Below are 19,851 nucleotides of genomic sequence, written 5' to 3' on the forward strand. Positions count from 1 at the left end.
CTGCCATACACAAACATCTCCATGAGAATAAGAATTAACATGCAGGCACTGAAATCTATAAGCCCCTTCTTAGGGAAGAACAAATCACCAAGAAGTGTTATTCATACTGTAGGTGGCAACCCATTAGTAGTCCTGAGAAAAAAAACTAATGAAAAGGGGTAGATCAGAAAAGATCAAAATTCATTTCAAATAACAAATGTACATATTGTTTCATGGAGCAAGTCTTTGTTTCAGTTATACCTTCATATATATATGTATATTCAAACATTTGGATGTTTAGAGTCATGACATATTTCTTATTATGGGCAGGAATCAAAAAAAAGTTGGGGGGTGACTGGGTGGCACGGTCCGTTGAGCATCCGACTCCTGGTTTCAGCTCAGCTCATGATTTTGGGATCATGGGATGGAGCCCTGAGTCAGGCTCTGTGCTCAGCAGGGAGTCTGCTTGAGATTCTCTCCCCGCCCCCCACCCCCCGGCCCCTCCAACTCATGTGCGCTCTCTCTCTCTCTAAAATAAATAAATAAGTCTTTAAAAAAAAAGTTGGGGGAAAAAACCCTCACCAATTTAAACACTCATTCTAATACAGGCTTCTTGATGTCACTGGAGGTTTAGAAATCTCCATTTCTTGTTGTGGGTTTTATTTCATGTCTATGAAAGAGAAAGATCCATTTGGGTATTTATTTTCCCCAAAATGACACAGCTCTCAACTCCATTCCACATCCTAAAGGTGAACTGAGCTCTACTTCTCTACAAAGCCTGCTTAAAGCTTTGAAATTATAACATTATGGGTTAAAGTGGGTAGAATTATGTCCCCTAAAAAGATATGCTCAAGTTCTAACTCTCAGTACCTGTGACTGTGACTTTATTTGGAAATACAGTCTTTGCAGATGTAATCAAGTTAAAATGGGGTCATAATGGATTAGGGTGGACCTCAACTCAGTGACTGGTATCCTCACATAACAAGAGGGAAATGTGGACACAGAGACACATAGGGAGAACACCAGGGGACTACAGAGGCAGATATTGGAGTAATGTGTCTACAAGGCAGAGAAAGCCCAGGATTGCTGGCAACAACCAGAAGCTAGGAAGTGGCAGAGAAAGATTCTTCCCTAGAGCCCTGAGAGAAAGCTGGCCCTGCTGACACCTTGATGTTGGACTTCCGGCCTCCAGGACTGTGAGAGAGCAAGTTTCCATTGTCTTAAGCCATTCAGTTTCTGGTAATTTTTTATGGCAGTCCTAGGTAATTAATACATGGCTTTTCCTACTTCTACCCTCAGCACTGAATTTTCAAAGATCTTAGGAAATATTTACATGTATCTGCTTAAATATTCATAAAACATCTCTGAAAAGAAACTGACAACATTGGCTGCCTTTGAGAAATGAAATGGATACCTGCAGGATAAGGCAGAAAGACTTTTTACTATAATACCCTTATGGATTTTAAAGATTTTATTTATTTATTTATTTATTTATTTATTTATTTATTTATTTATTGGGAAAGAAAGAGAGAGCGGGGGGCAGGGGCAGAGGGAGATAGAGAGAATCTCAAGCAGAGTCCGTACTGAGCTTGGGCTCCACGCGGGGCTTGATCTCATGACCCTGAGATTGTGACCTGAGCCAAAATCAAGAGTCAGAAGCTTAACCAACTGAGCCACCCAGGTGCCCCACCCTTCTGAATTTTAAAGATTTTTTTTTTTTTGGAGAGAGAGAGAGAGTGAGAGAGAGGACAAAAGCAGGGTGAGGAGCAGAGGGAGAAGCAGACTCCCCACTGAGTAGGGAGCCTGATGCCGGGCTCGATCCCGGGACTCCAGGATCATGACCTGAGCCAAAGGGAGCCACTCAGCTGACTGAGCCACCCAGGCGTTCCCCCCTGCACCCTTCTGACTTTTAAACCATGTGATACATAGGGTGCCTGGGTGGCTCAGTCGGTTAAGCGTCTGCCTTTGTCTCAGGTCATGAGCCCAAGGTCCTGGGATCGAGCCCCAGGTCGGGCTCCCCGCTCAGTGGGGAGTCTGCTTCTCCCTCTCCCTCTGCCCCTCCCACTGGTCCTTCTCTCTCTCTCTCTTGCTCGCTCTCTCTCTCAAATAAATAAAATCTTTTTAAAAAAGAACAAAATAAAAATTTAGAAAATGTATGACTCAAACTTGACCTACCTAGCAAACTTCCTCTCTTCTCCCCACAGATCACTGCTGATGGAAACCCACTCCATGTTTTTAAACAAAAGGCTAAAGTCTTGGGGTGCCTGGGTGGCTCAGTTAGTTGGACGTCTGCCTTCAGCTTGGGTCATGATCCCAGGGTCCTGGGATCAAGCCCCGTGTCCAGCTCTCTGCTCAGCAGGGGGCCTGCTTCTCTCTCTTCCTCTGCTGCTCCCCCTACTTATGCTCTCTCTCTGTCAGATAGATAAATAAAATCTTTAAAAAAAGAAAAAAAAACAAAAGGGTAAAGTCTTAAGAAGATGGATCTCCCTCTTTCACAGAGAACCCATGGTTCATGCCATTTCCCTTTTGTACCACAAACACAGGAAGGTTAACTGTCCAGTCTTTTTTTTTTTTTTTTAAGGTTTATTTATTTGAGAGAGAGAGAAAGAGAGAGAGAGAGCAAGCATGAGGGGAGGGGCAAAGGGAGAGGGAGAGAGAGAATCCTTAAGCAGACTCCATCCATGCTGAGTGCAGAGCCCAACATGGGGCTCGATCTCATGACCCTGACATCATGACCTGAGCCAAAACCAAGAGTCAGATGCTTAACCCACTGAGCCACCCAGGTGCCCCCAACTGTCCAGTCTTATCTGGAAATATCTTTAGTCATCTGCCTCTCTCTTCCAAGCTATTTGCTTGAGGATAGAAAGGTACAATGCTGGCAGCTGAAATAATGTTGCTCTCCATGATATTCCTTAATTACTGACTTAAATGAAGAGCCATTGTTACACTTCCTCATTTAAAGACATATGAGCAGATAATTCACATGGATGAATTAAGAAGAACAACTCATCAGTTTGAGACTGAATCCAACAAGGTATGCGTAGTGAATTATATAACTTGAAGTGTTGGACAAAATGGGCCTGAGGGTCTTTCAACATCAAAGCCTCCAGTGGAGAGGGATGCAGTGTAACTCAGGCCCTTCAGCAAAACACTCCTGTAAGACAACTCTACACAATATTGGTGATCAATGCATATTTTATGAATCAAATCAAATTAAAAGGCTAAAATGAAGAATGAGAAGAGTCTTTAGAATTCTCAAGCATGTTTCCTCTGTAATGCTCTAAAAATGAGCATCAGGGTCTCTGGGTTGGAATACTGACTTAACTTTGCCATGATTTTTCTATGCTTCAATTTCCTCACCTGAAAAATAATCATAATATCTGTCTCTTAGGGGTTGTTGAGGAGATCAATCAAGGTTCAGTATATGTAGTAGCTGCAGTTGGGGCTCTGCCTGGCTCCATGCGGGGCTCGATCTTCTTTCAGCTGGATTCCCAGCTGAAAAGAATGTTGGCTACCCCAGCTGCCCTCCTCTGCAGAACTGCCCTGGGTTGAGTAGCCATCTCCTCCTTGAAGTTACCCCCCATCCCATGGCCCACAGCCAATGACCAACTGATATGGAGTGCAAAAGAGACCCTCTCCTCTCAAGGCAGGAATGACTCAAAGGTATGCCCTGCATTTCAGAGCCTCTCTTTAAGGAAAGGAGATCACTTCCTTGTTCAGCTTCCCTCACTCCTTTCCCTTCTTGCTTTCCTCCCTTCTCACAGGTTATTCCTGAAGAACACTCCTGCAATACATCCCATACACCTGACTTTCTGCCTCAGGCTCTACTTCTAAGGAACCCAAGCTAAGAGAGGAGGCAAAGAGCTTCAAAGTTAAGTGTATAAAGAGTCAATCATTTTCACTGTTATTACTTAATCATTCAAATTTAGGGCAAGCACAAAATCAAAGGACCTCTGACATGTTCTAATCCAACCCGAAGGCCTACATAGCAAAGTGGCAATATAAAACCCAAAAAGAAAGAAAATTACTTGAGTGAGCTTACTCCCAATGTAACGCTGAGGACATAAATCAGGGGCCAGAAAGAGCTAGACTAGGCCCACTTAGATTTTTTTTTTTTGCGACTAGAGACCCTGGGGGCGCCTGGGTGGCTCAGTCGGTTGGGCGTCTGCCTTTGGCTCGGGTCATGATCCCAGGATCCTGAGATCGAGCCCCACGTTGGGCTCCCTGCTCAGCGCGGAGCCTGCTTCTCCCTCTGCCTGCCGCTCCCCTGCTTGTGCTTTCTCTCTCTCTGTCAAATAAATAAAACCTTAAAAAAAAAAAAAATAAGACTAGAGACCCTGTGGTATAACACCTAAAATTAATATTATGTGCTGCTTTGACATCTGGTAAAATCAGGAAGTGGCCGACATACAAGTTCGTTTCCCCACTCTGCTATGGAGGATAATGTCCTCTAGCCAAACAATTCTCCTTATACAGGGATTGAGCACAGCTCCTGAGTATCCCTGAGTGGTGGGCTGCCATTCCCTGCCAGCCGTTAGAACTATCCAAATGAGCCAGTCACATACTCCCACAGGAACCAGGAGTCACCTCACCTTCTTGATACCATAAAGCCTGCCTCTCACAGCCCCTGGTTGTTCACTCTGCTCCTGAATGCAATCCCCATGTAACCCTACATGGCATGTGGTATTCTCCTCCGCCAGACTGTGAGTATATGTGACCAATAAACTGTTGTTCATCTGATCTACCCAGTGGCGGGTGTTGTGTGTTCAGCCATCCCCAGAACCCTAGGTTGGAAATTCCTCCATCACCAGTGGGGTGAAAAGGAGGCAATTAAAACAGACCCTTATTATCAGGGCTTGTAAGAATTCTTACAGTTTTTTAAACTTTGCCATTGTTTTGTTGGACAAATGGAGAATTTTTATTTTCATATATGAAATTGAAAAAAGGTGTGTGTGTGTGTGTGTGTGTGTGTGTATGTGTGTGTGTGTAAAAGAAAGAAAGAAGGAAAGATGGGGTACCTGGGTGGCTCAGTCAGTTAAGCGTCTGCCTTCGGCTCATGATCCTGGGTCCTGGGATCGAGTCCCACGTCGGCTCCCCTGCTCAGCAGGGAGTCTGCTTTTCCCTCTGTCCCTCACCCTGCTTGTATTCTCTCTCTCTCTGTATGTCTCTCAAATAAACAAATAAAATCTTAAAAAAGAAAGGAAGGAAGGAAGAAAGAGAAAGAAAGAAAGAACGAAAGAAAGAAAGAAAGGAGAAAGAAAGAGAGAAAGAAGAAAGAAAGATAGGTTAGGGTAGGAGAAGTTGGAAGACTATCTCTGTAGCAAACACAGGAAAGAGGCTCTCTACGTGTGTGAGAAGAGGGGGTGGATGAGGAAGGGCTCAGCTCGGGCCAGAGAGAGAAAAGAAAAAACGAACAAGTTGATGCTGAGACGAAGGTGTGGCCCAGGTCAAAGCATCACTGCTTCTTGTTACACCAAAGTGCTTCCTATTGGAACAAAAACTAAAATTCAGTGGGAGAAGACCAGTGCTCAAAGGTGAAGGAAGTAAAGGCACTTGGGCAGAAAAGAAAAATCAATGAGGAACTGGTGAAATATCCATTATTTGTCAAGAAATCCTGACACTGATTCTTATTCATGCAGAATTTGAGGGATGAGATATGGCTTCTCTCACCACTTTTAGCTAAGGTCATCAAAAATGTTGGCTGCCTCTTAAGTGTGCAATATCTCAACCTTGGTATCAACACAGTTATGAGATCACTGGGGACAAGCTGAAGGAGGTGCCCAATTTTAGAGGCTTACAGGAGAAGGCTTTCTGATAATTCCCAAAGCAAATCCCTCCTGGACTTCTAATTCAGTACAACTCATGAATTATACACTGAGCGCCTATATTATACAATACCTAATGTACAGTGTTTCTCCATGTGTGCACCTCTGATAGATGAGAGAATCTGCCCTGTTAACAAGTCCACGGGTGATTGTTATGTGTGAGAAGTAATAATTGAAAAGATACAAAGGAGAAAAAGACACAGGTGAAGCCCTGACATTAAAATACAAGAGCATTCTTAAAAAAAAAAAAAAATGGTTAGAGGGAGGGGGTAGTTGTTAAAGAAATAAGTAAAACACAAGAACACATAGACTGAGTCACAGTACTAATGGACCAAGAGGAAGGGCAGAAGCAGTCAAAAAGGGGATGAAGGTGATTGTTCAGCCTCCTGAAAGGTACGGAGGTTAACCTGGGCTTTGAGGATGAGGAGGATTTAAATAGACACAGAAAGCATTCCACACATCCACACAGTGACGGAAATGTGCATGCAGTTCAGCAAATATTCATTAATTACTTAAAAAAAAAAAAAAACAAGCATCACATCAAGTACAATGGTTGCCATTTTAATTTGGCCGACTCCTTATATGAGGGAGACATTTTTGGTTACAACTGACAAAAAAAAATCCAATTTAAACTCACTCAAATCATAAAAACTACAACTAAGTGGCCCCACAGTATTTCTTTGTTCAGGTGAAACTTGACCCACTCAGCTCATGCAGTGCCACCAAGGACCTGGTTTCTTCTAGTTTCTTCTCAGCCTTCCATGGTGTTGGCACCATCCTCAGGGCTTTCACACTGATCCCTTGGCTTGCCCCTCATTGTAGCAAAAGGGCAGCTCAAGGGGCGCCTGGGTCGTTCAGTCATTAAGCGTCTGCCTTCGGCTCAGGTCATGATCCCAGGATCCTGGGATCGAGCCCCACATCGGGCTCCCCGCTCCGCGGGAAGCCTGCTTCTCCCTCTCCCACTCCCCCAGCTTGTGTTCCCTCTCTCGCTGTGTCTCTCTCTGTCAGATAAATAAATAAAATCTTTAAAAAAAAAAAAAAGGGCAGCTCAAGTCCAAACCTCACATCTTCACACCAACTCACTAGGATGACAGATGTTCTCTTTCTCTAGCCTCTATCTTTCAGCCCCATCCTGAATCATGTTGTCACTTGCTCTCTGCAACCCACTTCCATTGGTCTATTTCAAGCTCATCAAATATGCCATCTTACTTCTATCAGAGCACATGGATTTCCATGGTGTATTCTTCCTCCTCTTTGCCTGGTTCATGCACACTCAAACTTCAGCTCCCAGCTTAAATCTTAGGACCTAAAATAAGACCTCCTTGCCATCCCCACCTACCAGACAAGGTCAGCCCCTGGTATATGCTCTCAATACACAGTGTAGTACTCCTTTGTGGCAATATATTATTATAACCATTTGATTAGTGTTTGTCTCTCCCATGAGAACAGAAACTATGTCTGGTTTTGTTCACCACTGAATCCTCAATATCAAACGTCTGGATAGTAGGAACTCAATAAATATTAGTTGGTTGGATGGATGGATGAACTTGGCTTCGAAACTTGGCCATGTAACTAATTAGCTATGTAACCTTCAGCTTTTTTGAGATTCAGTTCTCTCAACTGTGAAATGAAAAGGTTGGACTAGTTGACCTTTAAGATCTTTTCTGAATTTAAAACACTGAATTAATAAAGTGTTACTGGCAAATATAACTGCAGGTATCATGAAACCAAACCAAATACTGATGCTTTTGGTTACTCTGCTATCCTTTTGCAAATGTTTTTGTTTTTGTTTTAATCTAATTCTGACTTTGTGTGGTCTCATGCGGTAGTTAGCGATCTGGAGAAGGTGGTACCCTACAACTGTTACCGAGCAGCTGGAATTGCCAGATAGCTAATACAAGTCAGAAAAAGATATGCTGACAAATGAAATGTTACTGAGAGCATTTTACACATGTTCCTTTCCCCACCCCACCCAATCCCACCCCAAAACTGGCAATATTCAAAGTAAAGGGTTGATTTGATTTAATGCACTGTTAAAAATAAAATTTCCATCTTTGAGTGATGTTTAATATGGAACATTATGATACTGAAATAGTTTTATTTTGAATTTATAAAATACCCTTATTGTATTCAAATTCATAGAAATTTGATTAGATCCTAAATATATTTTCATTCAGGGTCCAATTCATAGCCATCTATTTGTGCATTTAAAAAGAAAATACAATTCATCTTTTCACTTGACATGCCTATGAAGCACAAGATAAAATTTCCTACCTCCTCCCCCATTCAACATCTGGATCTGAACTATAATCTGTCTATAAATAAGAAATGAGAATTTTGATCAGGCAGCTTTGCAATCTGTTCAAAGCAGTCTGGGAATACTTGATTGCATAACAAATCTCCAAGTAAATTAAGTGGTGTTAAGGCAGTTTAACTACCATAAAATATTTTATTATATTCTATATTCCCTTAAAAATGTATACTTTGTAATGAAGTGATGCAGCCAGAGTACTGATAAAGAGAAAGTACTATATGGAACTGTCCCTGTAAAAAGAAACTCCCCTTTCTGAGGAAACCGAGGCCCCATTGTTCCTTACATTTCCTCTTCTAAGTGGCTGGGGCAGGAACTGGCTAATTGTTCCCCAAACCCGTTTCCATTTCCTCCTTGGCTCCCAAGTAGACTACATTTCCCAGCCTCCTGACCAATGGAATATAGACAGGAAGTCCTACACCCCATTTCTAGGCCCAGCCTATAAAATCCTCCCATGTAATCCTCTACCCTCTTTCCTCCCACATGTTGAAGATGGCAGAGCTAGGTCTGCCTTGTTTCCTGAACACTGTGTGGGGCAGAGCCTCTCTTTCTCCACTTTCTCATATTTTCTCTTTTTAAGATTTATTTATTTATTTGAGAGAGAGAGCAGGGGGAGGGACAGAGGAAGAGAGATTCCTGAAGCAGACTCCCCGCTGAGCATGGAGCCCAATGTGGGGCTTGATCCCAGGACCCTGAGATCATGAGCTGAGCTGAAATTAAGAGTTGGACAACTAACCGATGAGCCACCCAGGTGCCCCCACTTTCTCATATTTTCAACCAAATTAGAGCTAGCAAAGAGGGACTGCATTATCATATCTCATTCTTAGTATCTCAAGCTTCAGAGCATAGCACACTACCAAACCTACACACTTTTTTTTTTAAAGATTTTATTTATTTATTTGTCAAAGAGAGAGAGAGAGAGCGAGCACACAAGCAGGGGGAGAGGCAGAGGGAGAGGGAGAAGCAGACTCCCTGCTGAGCAGGGAGCCCGATATGGGACTCAATCCCAGGACCTGGGGATCATAACCTGAGCCGGAGGCAGACACTTCACCAACTGAGCCACCCAGGCGTCCCCAGAGTGTTTTTTTTTTTTTTAGGGTGACATGAGTTTATCCATCTTATCTGTATATCATTTTGTTTTAATAGATTTTAGCCACTATGAAAACATAAAGGGTCAGGACCAGAGCAAACTAATCTCAGTGATAGGTCTTGTTACCAATTTTGTTTTTATCAGTCACCATCATTGGTGACACAGTGCTCCCTCCTTGAACAGAAGCTCCTTAACCAAGTTTGGATCTACATTCAGCTGCTAGTTATGGAGACTAGAGATAAAAATGGTTTAACTAAGACAGACATCTATTTCCCTCTCCACGTAAAAGAAGTCTGTAGCTAAGCAGTGCAACTCCATGCTGTCATCCTGGACCCAGTCACCTACTATATTTCTATTCCTTCATTATTAGAGTATGACTACCATCCTCAAGGTCACCTCATGTTCCACAATGGGCACTGGGGATCCAGTCATCAGAATGTTCCAATCAGGATGAAAGGGAAGGAGTGAAAAGTATAAAGTATATATACTAGCTATGTGCCCCTTTTGTAAACAACAAAAACAAAACAAAAAACAAAAAACCCCACCTTTCTCTGGGAAGTCCTACTGCATGCAGACAATTTCAGCATACAACTCATTGGCAACACCTTGCTACACAGAAGACTGAGAAATGAGTTCTTTTAGCTATGCAGGAAAATGCCCCAACTGTTTTAATAGAAGAAGGGGATAAATACTTCCCTTAGAAGTGGGTATTCTTCGTTACAGCCATTTCTTAGGTTTGGTTCTGAAAAGAAAGTTTTAATTAAAAAAAACTGATGAGATTTTTCCTGTGCTACCAGATGAATGCGTTCTATTTATGAGAGCTATTGATCGAATTCAATTGCCTTCCATAAATTTGCACATATTGTTTATTGATTGCCTTGTCTATATAACCTATTCATTTTGTACTTTCTTTCCTCTCTGGGCAAAAGTAAATTATTATTATTTTTTTCATTGTATTAGAGGCCTTCTAGGCTATCTGCCCAGCCCACCAGCTCCCCTCTGTAAGAACTGTTCTCTCAGACAAGAGCGGTCCCTGAGTCATATTTATGACTACCTAACCTGCCCGTTGGCCCTTGAATATTGGGTCATGGATAGAAATTTACCCAAGCTGAGCAGACCTGTTTCTTTCTTATGACAGTTTGGATCTGGGATCAAATTCACAAGTCAGTCTCCACTGGCCATTTGAACAAAGGATATGTAAATTCAGAAATGATAGGGGCAGACATCTTCTGCCATGTTTATGCCAAGAGAGCCAGTTTGCAGACAGAGGAGAGGGAAGCAGGGATGGTGCAGCCCTTGTTTTGCAGATCAGTGCTGTCTGCAGATATCTCCCCAAATATTACATCCAAATAGAGGAACTGGAAGGACCATAAATAGCTGGTATACCTAGTGTCAAGGGCTTACCTTTACTATTATGACCTAACCAATACAATCCCGAACATTTCCATCTGTGCTCTTTCCATGTGGTACATGAAAGCATGAAATTTGCTGATTTTTTTTAATGTGTTCCCCCATTCCTATCCCTAGTGCATATTTCTTTGAGTAGGTATCATTACTGCCCACCAGTAGATTCATCCTGCCTGCCATATGTTATCACAGGTTATCAAGGGATAAAGATAGTGAAAAGGGGTTGGGCTATTGGTTTGGCTTGTTAGATTTGATCTGAGAAAGTGAGTTCAACTGAGGTTCTACCCTGTGCTAGGTCTTGCGACTGCACAGATGATTAAGACGTGGACCCTGTCCAGGAATTTATAATTTGCTATCATAAGTGACTCTCAACCAACTCCAGTATTATATATGCACATAAGTCATCTTTAGCAAGAGGGAGTTCAGATCTCTCAGGTGGAAGATGACTCAAGGGGGAAGATGAGAAGAGGGAGGAGATGATTCCATTGATTTCTTAGAAGAAGGAAATCCTTTCAAAGGTTTTTTTTTTTCCTCTCTGACCTGATTTTTACCAACTCCCCTGTTTTTCTGCACTCTGTATAGATAGCTCCATGGAAGAGGGCATGAAAAAGAATGCCAAAGCAAAGTAAGCAAAAGAAAAATATCTATACATAACTATTTTTAGGTAGTTTTTGAATCAAAAAGCTCAGAATTATGCCAGGTTATGAAAGCCTATAAAACTTTTAATGTAGACACAAAAAAAGAGCAATACTTTTTCTTCGTCTTCACTTTACACTCTGATCTGCTTTGCTCTTAAAAAAAAAAAAAAAAAAGAATTCCCTGCCTTCTGGAACTTTTTACCAGCAGGAGGTGAGAAATCATATAAATTGCTGGAAACGAATGGTAACAGTCAGTCAGTTCTTTTATAATGGACCATTAGATTGGTGTATTTGCATGTATCATTAAGATTTATTGCAATGGAATAAACTCTAATGGAATGACAATGCTAGAGATATAGTCTGTCTAATACAATTAGAATGTAGGCTTCTGGGGCAAAATTACTACACATTTTCCTTGGAAGGGAAAAAAATGTGTATCTTCTGCCATGAAAATACCAGTGAGAATAAAGAAGCTATTCCAAATGCTTTTGTCCAATTCTGCCATTTTTCTATTGTAACAAAATTCTTATGAATTTCACATTAGCTGGTGAATCTTCTGGAGTGATTTTTCTTTTTTTAATGCAGAACACAGGATAATCAAGATTAGGAGTATTATCTTTTATTCGTTGATGGGAAAGGCAAATGCTTTATGGGTACAATTATCAGTGAAGGCCAATGTCATGTCTCCACAAAGAACTGTAGAAGCATTCACCTTGGCAATGCTTCCTTGTGGCGGACGAGAGATGGAACTAGGTACGAACTCTCAAAGGGGACAAAACAAGAAGTGAGGCCTTGTTCAGAGATGCACCTGGGTCCATCCCAACCTTGAGGTTGATTTTCAAGAGCTTCTGGTGCCAGGTTTAATTTTCACACCTCCTTTTTCTCATCAGTACTTGGAACTACTGGTCATACACCCCCTATCCCCAGTGGAAGGCCTCTCCAGTGAATACTGCTCCCTTCTACTCCTTGAAATGACAGAACTTTCCCATCACTTCTTGCATTGTTGTCACAGCTCCCTTGGCACCTGACTCACTCCAGGGAAACCATAAAACCATATGGAAATCAAATCCAATGTAATTCTACAGATCTGGAAGAGTTTGGGGACTACCTCCCCAAGCCTATAGTCTTACACTGATTTTTTTAAGTGAATCTAAGCATTTTGGAGACTGTATTTTTTAACCACAACATTAATTTAACATATTAAATAGTATGCTTATATTCTATAGAAAGGTAGGAATCGTAAAAAGGGGAAAGAGCTGGGTGCAAAAACCAGTGGCTTTAACATGTATTTTTTAAAAATGAATAACTTAAATCTGCCTCCTGGCATCAGAAAAACATTGTAGAATATTTTCCAGAGGTGAATTTTGGTTATTTGAAATTTAGTGATACGATGGGTTTTAGCTATATTCAAATGGATCATTATAAATGGAGTATGGCTAACTCAGGGGATGCCAGAACCCTGAAGGAAAGAAAATATTAAAGAAAAATATGTGGTTTATTACACATTCAGAGGCTTTGAAAATTTCTTTCTAAGTTATACTTGAAATGTCTATGGTGTACTTTATTACAAATGAAGAAGAAATAGAGTGTGAAATTATGTGAATTACTGAGTGGTCAATCAATTTAAGTATATAAAGTGGAATATTCACTGAACTGGTTATATAGTGTTACTTGCTGTAGAGAGAGCCATCGTGGAATGCATATACTTTGAAAACAATCCTGAAGGGTGTAAAACCATGTTGACCGCTGTTTTCTGCAGATATTCTCCCAAATGTTATATCCAAGTAAATGACCTGGAAGGACCACAGATAGCTGGTGGCTCTAGTGTCAGGTGCTTTCCAAACTACTCTTTTATTATTATGACCCAACCAATACAATCGCAAACCTTTCTCTCTCTGGTCCCTTCCATATGGCACATTGAAATCAGCATGCAATTTAGTAATTTTCTTTTGTCTACCTCATCCCCAGCCCCACCCTTATCTCCAGTACATGTTTAATTATTCACTTATGCATTTATATATCGATCTGTAAGTAACCTGAGGACAGAGACTGTATGTAGTTCATCTCGGTATCCTCAGTGCCTGAGACATGGTGGGTATCCAGCAAATGTTTGATGACAGCCTAATTATGAATCTTAGTCATTTATTAGTGTTGGGATCTGGGGCAGTAAATGGAAATCTCTGAGGCTCAAGTCTCCTCATCTATAAAGTGGGGATTAACAATAATACTTGCTTACATCATGGAGTTAGTTTTAGAAATAACGTTGTCAGAATATTTGGTTTTTATTACGTTGTCATCATTGTTATTACTATTATTATTCTCATCATGGATTTTCAACTATTACTCAAGAACAGTGATTGACTCAGTCCTCTCAAATGTATATGGCTGAATTTAATCTTGAAAGATGAAATCTGACTCATGAGAAGAGGATAATAATGGGCGATATGTTTTCACTGGAATATTTGTGTTAGCATCAAGAGCCCTGTTTGTTAAAATTCAGACATGGATACACAGTGAGTATGGTGCAGGAATAATTGCAGCATACCCATGGTTACAAAAAATCTTGTCAACACCCATTGTTCTATTTATACCTTGGGAGACATGTCACCACATTTCTATAAATAGAGTAGAAATTAATTCATTTCTACACTGATCATCTGCAAGCCTGCAATCCTCTGAGGAATAAGGGAACTGGACATGAGTGTAATGGAGGAATATGTAATTTAATGGGTGTAATGGGCCATATGTCCGAGAAAGAGTCAACACAGCAAAGAAGAAAGAAAGTTTATAAAGGCAAATGAGGCTTCCTAAGATCTTTAGCAAGCGACTGCTTGGGGAAGAGTGATCCTGAGAAGCTGAGCAACCTTATGCCCCAGTTTCTCCTGACCACTCATTCAGTTGAGCTACAAAACCAAATGATGATTGGGAGGTTTCAGATTAAACATGGCAGGAAAAATGATTTTCTAGAAAGGCTATGAGGTCAGAAAGAATGAGAGAGTAGACGACGGCAAATGAGCGATGGCCATAAAATGTTGAAAGCTGGGAAACAGATGGCTAGGTGGTAACCAACTTAGCATAAAGCTAAAACTTAAGTGTCCACAAGGATTCAGGGTCAGGTAGCAGTGGCAAGAAAAAGCCAATTTGAGCTGCAGAATCCCAAGGACACTCAGAAATTGGGAGGACCAGGTGCTTCTGAAGGTTTCGTGGCAGAAGGCCAGAAAATAGCCATAGCTGAGGGCAGGGGTGCTGTGCTAAAACCAGAGGGATTACTTCAGTTATTACATTCCAAACAGTGATAGGCTCCCAACCCCTTCTCCTACTTGGCTCTGAGCATACCAGCAGCTGCTCACTTCCTTCCCAGGTAAGATCATGATCCCTGAGAAAGAACTCACAGATACTAGCATATGGGGGTCTCCAATGGAACATCCAAGCCCCCTCTTAATCAACGCATGGTAACGTCCATCAACTGTCAAGCCTGACCAATGTACAGTTTCCACTAAACTAAGCTTTTCAGTGTTTCACTCCTAGACTACCAAGAATTTTCATTTATTTTTTTTAAAGATTTTATTTATTCATTTGAGACAGACAGATACAGAGAGAGAGCATGAGCAGGGGAAGAGGCAGAGGGAGAGCGAGAAGTAGACTCCCCACCAGCTGGGAGCCTGACGCAGGGCTCCATCGCAGGACCCAGAGATCATGACCTGAGCTGAAGGCAGCCGCTTAACCATCTGAGCCACCCAGGCGCCCCAAGAATTTTCATTAAAAGAAAGTTTCTAACATGAAAGACAAAGAACCAAAATGGGAAAAAAAAAAAAAAAAAAAGGAACCCAGAGAAAACAAAAACAATGCAGAGTAGAGGAAAACTACACCTCACTATAAATAATATTCCAAAACGATAAAAGAGATTACATCATCCAAGGAGCAAGAACAGCATGCTATACAAAAAAAAAAAAAAAAAAGAAGCAATCTAAGAAGCAATAAAGAGGTCTCTGAAATTAAGATTTAACAGAAAATAAATCAATGGAGAAGTTATAAGATAAAGTGTGAGAGGGGCGCCTGGGTGGCTCAGTTGGTTAAGCAACTGCCTTCGGCTCAGGTCATGATCCCGGAGTCCTGGGATCGAGTCCCACATCAGGCTCCCAGCTCGGTGGGGAGCTTGCTTCTCCCTCTGACCCTCTCCCCTCTCATGCTGTTTCTCTCTCTCTCTCTCTCAAATAAAATCTTTTAAAAAAATAAAGTGGAAGAAATTTTATAGAGTTAAATAGATAGAAAAAGAAAGAAATGGAAAATACAAGAAAAAAATAAGAAAATCAGAGGATCAATCTATAAGGTCCAAGATTGAATCACAAGAGTTCTGGAAAGAAAGATAAAAATGGAGAAGAGAAAACAATAAAAAAAAAAAATAATTAAAATTTCGCAGAACAGAGTAAGGGGCCAGCCTAGTGCCTTACCCTTGCTAAGGTATTACTATAAAATTTCAGAACACTGGGTATATGGGGAAGAGTCTAAAATCTTCCAGGGAAAAAATACAGCTCACAAATAAAAGCCAAAGAAGCAGATTGGCTAGAAGACAGTGGAACGATGCTATCACAATTCTAAAAAAAATAGTTTCAACATAGAATTCTATACACAAGCCATCTCATCAATCTGTTTTGATGGCGGTTTAAAAATATTTTCAGACATGTAATGTCTCAAAAACATGTAAGATCTCAAAAACTGGAATGTTATGATATTGTGATTTATATTTATATTTATTCTTATTTCTTATTAGAAATATATATTCGGTCTTTGTCTCAGTCCTGGCACAGAGCTCCTCAAACCCTTGGAATTTCCTGTGATGAGAAAGATAAAGGTGTCATTTGTTATGTTAATGAGGTGACTTTTGGAAAGACCTAAGGATGCGGGCTGGTTGCCAGTGGAGCCAATCATGTGATCAGAGGAGTGGAACTTTCAGTCCCACCCCCCTAATCTCTGGGGAGGGAAGGGGGCCGGAGATTGATGTTCAATCACCAATGACCAATGATTTCATCAATCATACCTATGTAATGAAGCCTCCATAAAAAGCCAAAAGGACAGTTCTGAGAGCTTCCGATTGGTGAACGTGTGAAGATGCGGGAAGAGGGATGCACTCAGAGAGTATAGAAGCTCTGTGCCCCTCTCCCCATACCTTGTCCCATGCCTCTCTTCCAGCTGGCTGTTCCTGAGTTATAGCCTCCTATAATAAACCAGTAATCTTGTAAGTTAAATGTTCCTCTGAGTTCTGTGGGCCACTCTAGCAAATTAATCAAACCCAAAGAGGGGGGATGGTTGTAACCTCCAATCTATAGTCAGTAGGTCAGAAGCACAGGTGACAGCCTGGACTTGAGATTGGTATCTGAAGTGGGGAGTGGGGGCAGCCTTGTAGGACTGAGCCCTTAACCCATGGAATCTGATGCTATCTCCAGGTAGATAGGGTCAAAATTGAGTTGAATTGTAGGACACCCAGCTGGTGTTGGAGAGTTGCTTGGTGGGGTAGAACCTCCACCCTCATGTTGGAATTGGTATCAGAATTGGTAGATGTGCCCCACCAAACTGAAGGAGTAAACTAAGAAGATAAAGGATCAAGAAAAGGAATCAGGGGTGCCTAGGTGGCTCAGTCGTTAAGCAGCTGCTTTCGGCTCAGGTCATGATCCCAGGGTCCTGGGAATCGAGCCCTGCATCGGGCTCCCTGCTCAATGGGAAGCCTGCGTCTCCCTCTCCCACTCCCCCTGCTTGTGTTCCCTCTCTGGCTGTGTCTCTCTATGTCAAATAAATAAACAAAATCTTTAAAAAAAAGAAAGAAGGAAAGAAAGAACGAAAGAAAGAAAGAAAAGGAATCAGAGGAGAGAGAATTCTCTTTCACCAGGATGAAGGTGAAGAAAATCCCACACAGCTAAGAAGTGAACCCAGAGAACCACTGATTCAGATTGGAGAAAAGAGGATGAAGGGCTCCAATAATGATAACTCCAAACACAAAATGAAGCTGTAGATTATCACATGTGTTTGATGTTCTCAGAGGGGAATGATACTTCTGGCTGAGTGTTTGGGGTTGAATTAGGGAAAGATATGTAGAAAACTAGGCCAAGAATTATGCAATCATTAGCTCCAGAGAAAACAAGTTTTCCAAGAAAAGAAATGTAATAATTATATACTACATAATTCATTTCTGCATAATAATTACAAAATCATATACAATGAATTCTGAACCAACTTTTTAAAATTTGGCATAACAGAACTGGAGGGTAGGATGGCATAAACATATGTGTTGTGGGACTCAGTGTGAGATGGGAAGGGGAGGTGAGGGTAATAGTTAAATCCTCAGCCTCTGTAGTAAATTAATAAATAGTATCAAATTAGAACTCTCAGTGTTGATTTAAAACAAAGAGATAAATCCCAGAAAAAAATAGTTAATAGAATCCAAAATGGCTGACTCTTAGAAGTGGGTGATGGGTGGAGAAAGGTGGGGAAAGAGATGATTCATTTTCACTGAAAACCTTGTAGACCCATACGAATTTGTAGAGTTGTATGCTAAAAATTAATTTTTTTTTTTTAAAGCATTGCTGTACATCTTCCATTTCCCTCTCAGATCTACTCTTTGCCTGCTCCTCACCGTTGAACGTCCTGGAAAGTTGACTCATATGGACCCCACTAACAGTCTTAGCTGAACTGGCTAAACAGCAGAGAGTGGAGTAAGAGAGAAGAGTGAGACCAGGGCATCACTGTCACAGCTCCCTCTGTGTGTTGGCTCCACAGGCTGTCTACATCCCTCCCATCAAGGTCATAACTCCAGTTGGGTGGTCCACAAAGTTCTCTCTCCTCTTGCACTCCAGACCTAAGAGTGGTAACAGCTCCACGGATCTATACTCAAGCACCATACTCTCCCTTGGGATTTCTCTCCACTTTACCCAAAGTTTTTAAAACAGATTCTTCATTAAAATTCTATTCAAACTACCTAACTTGAATGTGTCATGTATTTCCTGCCGAGAGGGACTAATCCAGAGCTTTAGCTACATCTGCATCTAGATTGATTAGAAAGTAATGATAAGAACATTTTCTTAACAACACATGCACATCTCTCTTCATTACAAATCTCTGGAATCATGGTTTTTTCTTAAGACTTACTGTTTTAGGGGCATCTGGGCAGCTCAGTCAGTGAAGCATCTGACTCCTGATCTCAGCTCAGGTCTTGATCTCGGGGTTGTGAGCTCAAACCTAAAAAAAAAAAAAAAAAAAAAAGACTTAACTGTTTTGGAGTAGCCATGAATTCACAGCTGATTTGAGAAGATACAGAGATTTCCCGTATCTCCTTGACCCCACACATACACAGCCTCCTCCACTATCAACATCCTCACCAGAGTGGGACATTTGTTACAACTGATGAACCCACACTGACACATGATAATCACCCCAAATCTACAGTTTACATTGTGGTTCATTCTTGGTGTTGTACATTCTATGGGTCTGGACAAATGTATGATGACATGTATCCATCATTACAGCATCATGCAGAGTATTTTCACTGCCCTAAAAACCCTCTGTGCTTTGCTTATTCATCACCCCCCCCACACACACACACACACAACCCCTGGCAACCACTGATCTTTTCATTACCTCCATAGATTTGCCTTTTCCAGAATGTCATATAGTTGGAATCATACGGTATATAGTTCATGTTGTTTTGAGATCTTTTTTTCTAGTTTTATATTCATTATAGAAAAGTTGGAAAATAAAGAAATTAATCACTGTAATTCCACAAGCCTGAGTCAACAGATACTAATATTTTGGTGTGAAGACCTATAGCAGAGTCATAATTAGGCACCACTTCAAATGGATATTCTTTAGGTGCTGTTCCATGTTTACATAGAGGAGAAGTATTATAAAGGAATGGCAGAATACAGGGATGTCCAGTAGTCCCAGCCTCTCTTTATGCTCCCAATAATGACTCCAACCCCCAAATTCTACACTTCGAGTTCACCATCTTCACCTCCAAGCGACTTGGCAAAATATTCCCTCCAACCATGCACAGTGCTGTGTGTGAGAGAAGTTCCGTCAATACAGTTTTCTCCAGGGAAAACGGTCACATTTCCAATGATGCTTTAGTGCTCCAATGACCTTAGTCCCACCCTGCTTTGTAGCCATTTGTACCCCGGGATAACGTCCATGCCTTTCTTTCCACACTGGCTCCAAACTAAGCATGGGAAGAGGAGATCACTCCAACCTTGGCAGCAGCAGTAAAGCCGAACTAGAACATGATTTGCAATTTTCCAGTCATCCTATAAAAACGTCAGCTCGTCTTGTCTTACAGTCACCTCCACCAAAGTTTCTTCGCGAAGTGTTCACGAAGAGATATTAATTTTGATCCATAGCTGGTGTAAGGGGGAAAAATCAAGTAAGTGTTATAAATAAATACCCTAACTTGGATAAATGGAATGGCCTATAGATTAATGAACCTCACCGACAGAACATACGGTCAGGGAAAAGGAAAACTCTCACTGCTGTTTAACTTTGTACTGTTACTGCTAAAAGCACAGGAGCAATGGTGACATCTTGTGTCAGGTTAAAAAGTAACAGGATCTTAATTCT

General features: G+C 41.3%; 1 long non-coding RNA gene across 1 annotated transcript in view; it reads right to left on the reverse strand.

The window, feature by feature from the left end:
* LOC144380473 (uncharacterized) overlaps positions 1 to 19,851 on the reverse strand; it is a 172,594-nt gene that overhangs the window by 143,638 nt on the left and 9,105 nt on the right. The window contains exon 2 of the long non-coding RNA XR_013444637.1: positions 18,391 to 18,480. This is a non-coding gene — a long non-coding RNA (uncharacterized LOC144380473). The remainder of the gene's footprint in view (positions 1 to 18,390; positions 18,481 to 19,851) is intronic.

Source organism: Halichoerus grypus, chromosome X (assembly GCF_964656455.1).
Source record: "Halichoerus grypus chromosome X, mHalGry1.hap1.1, whole genome shotgun sequence".
NCBI classification, from domain to species: domain Eukaryota; kingdom Metazoa; phylum Chordata; class Mammalia; order Carnivora; family Phocidae; genus Halichoerus; species Halichoerus grypus.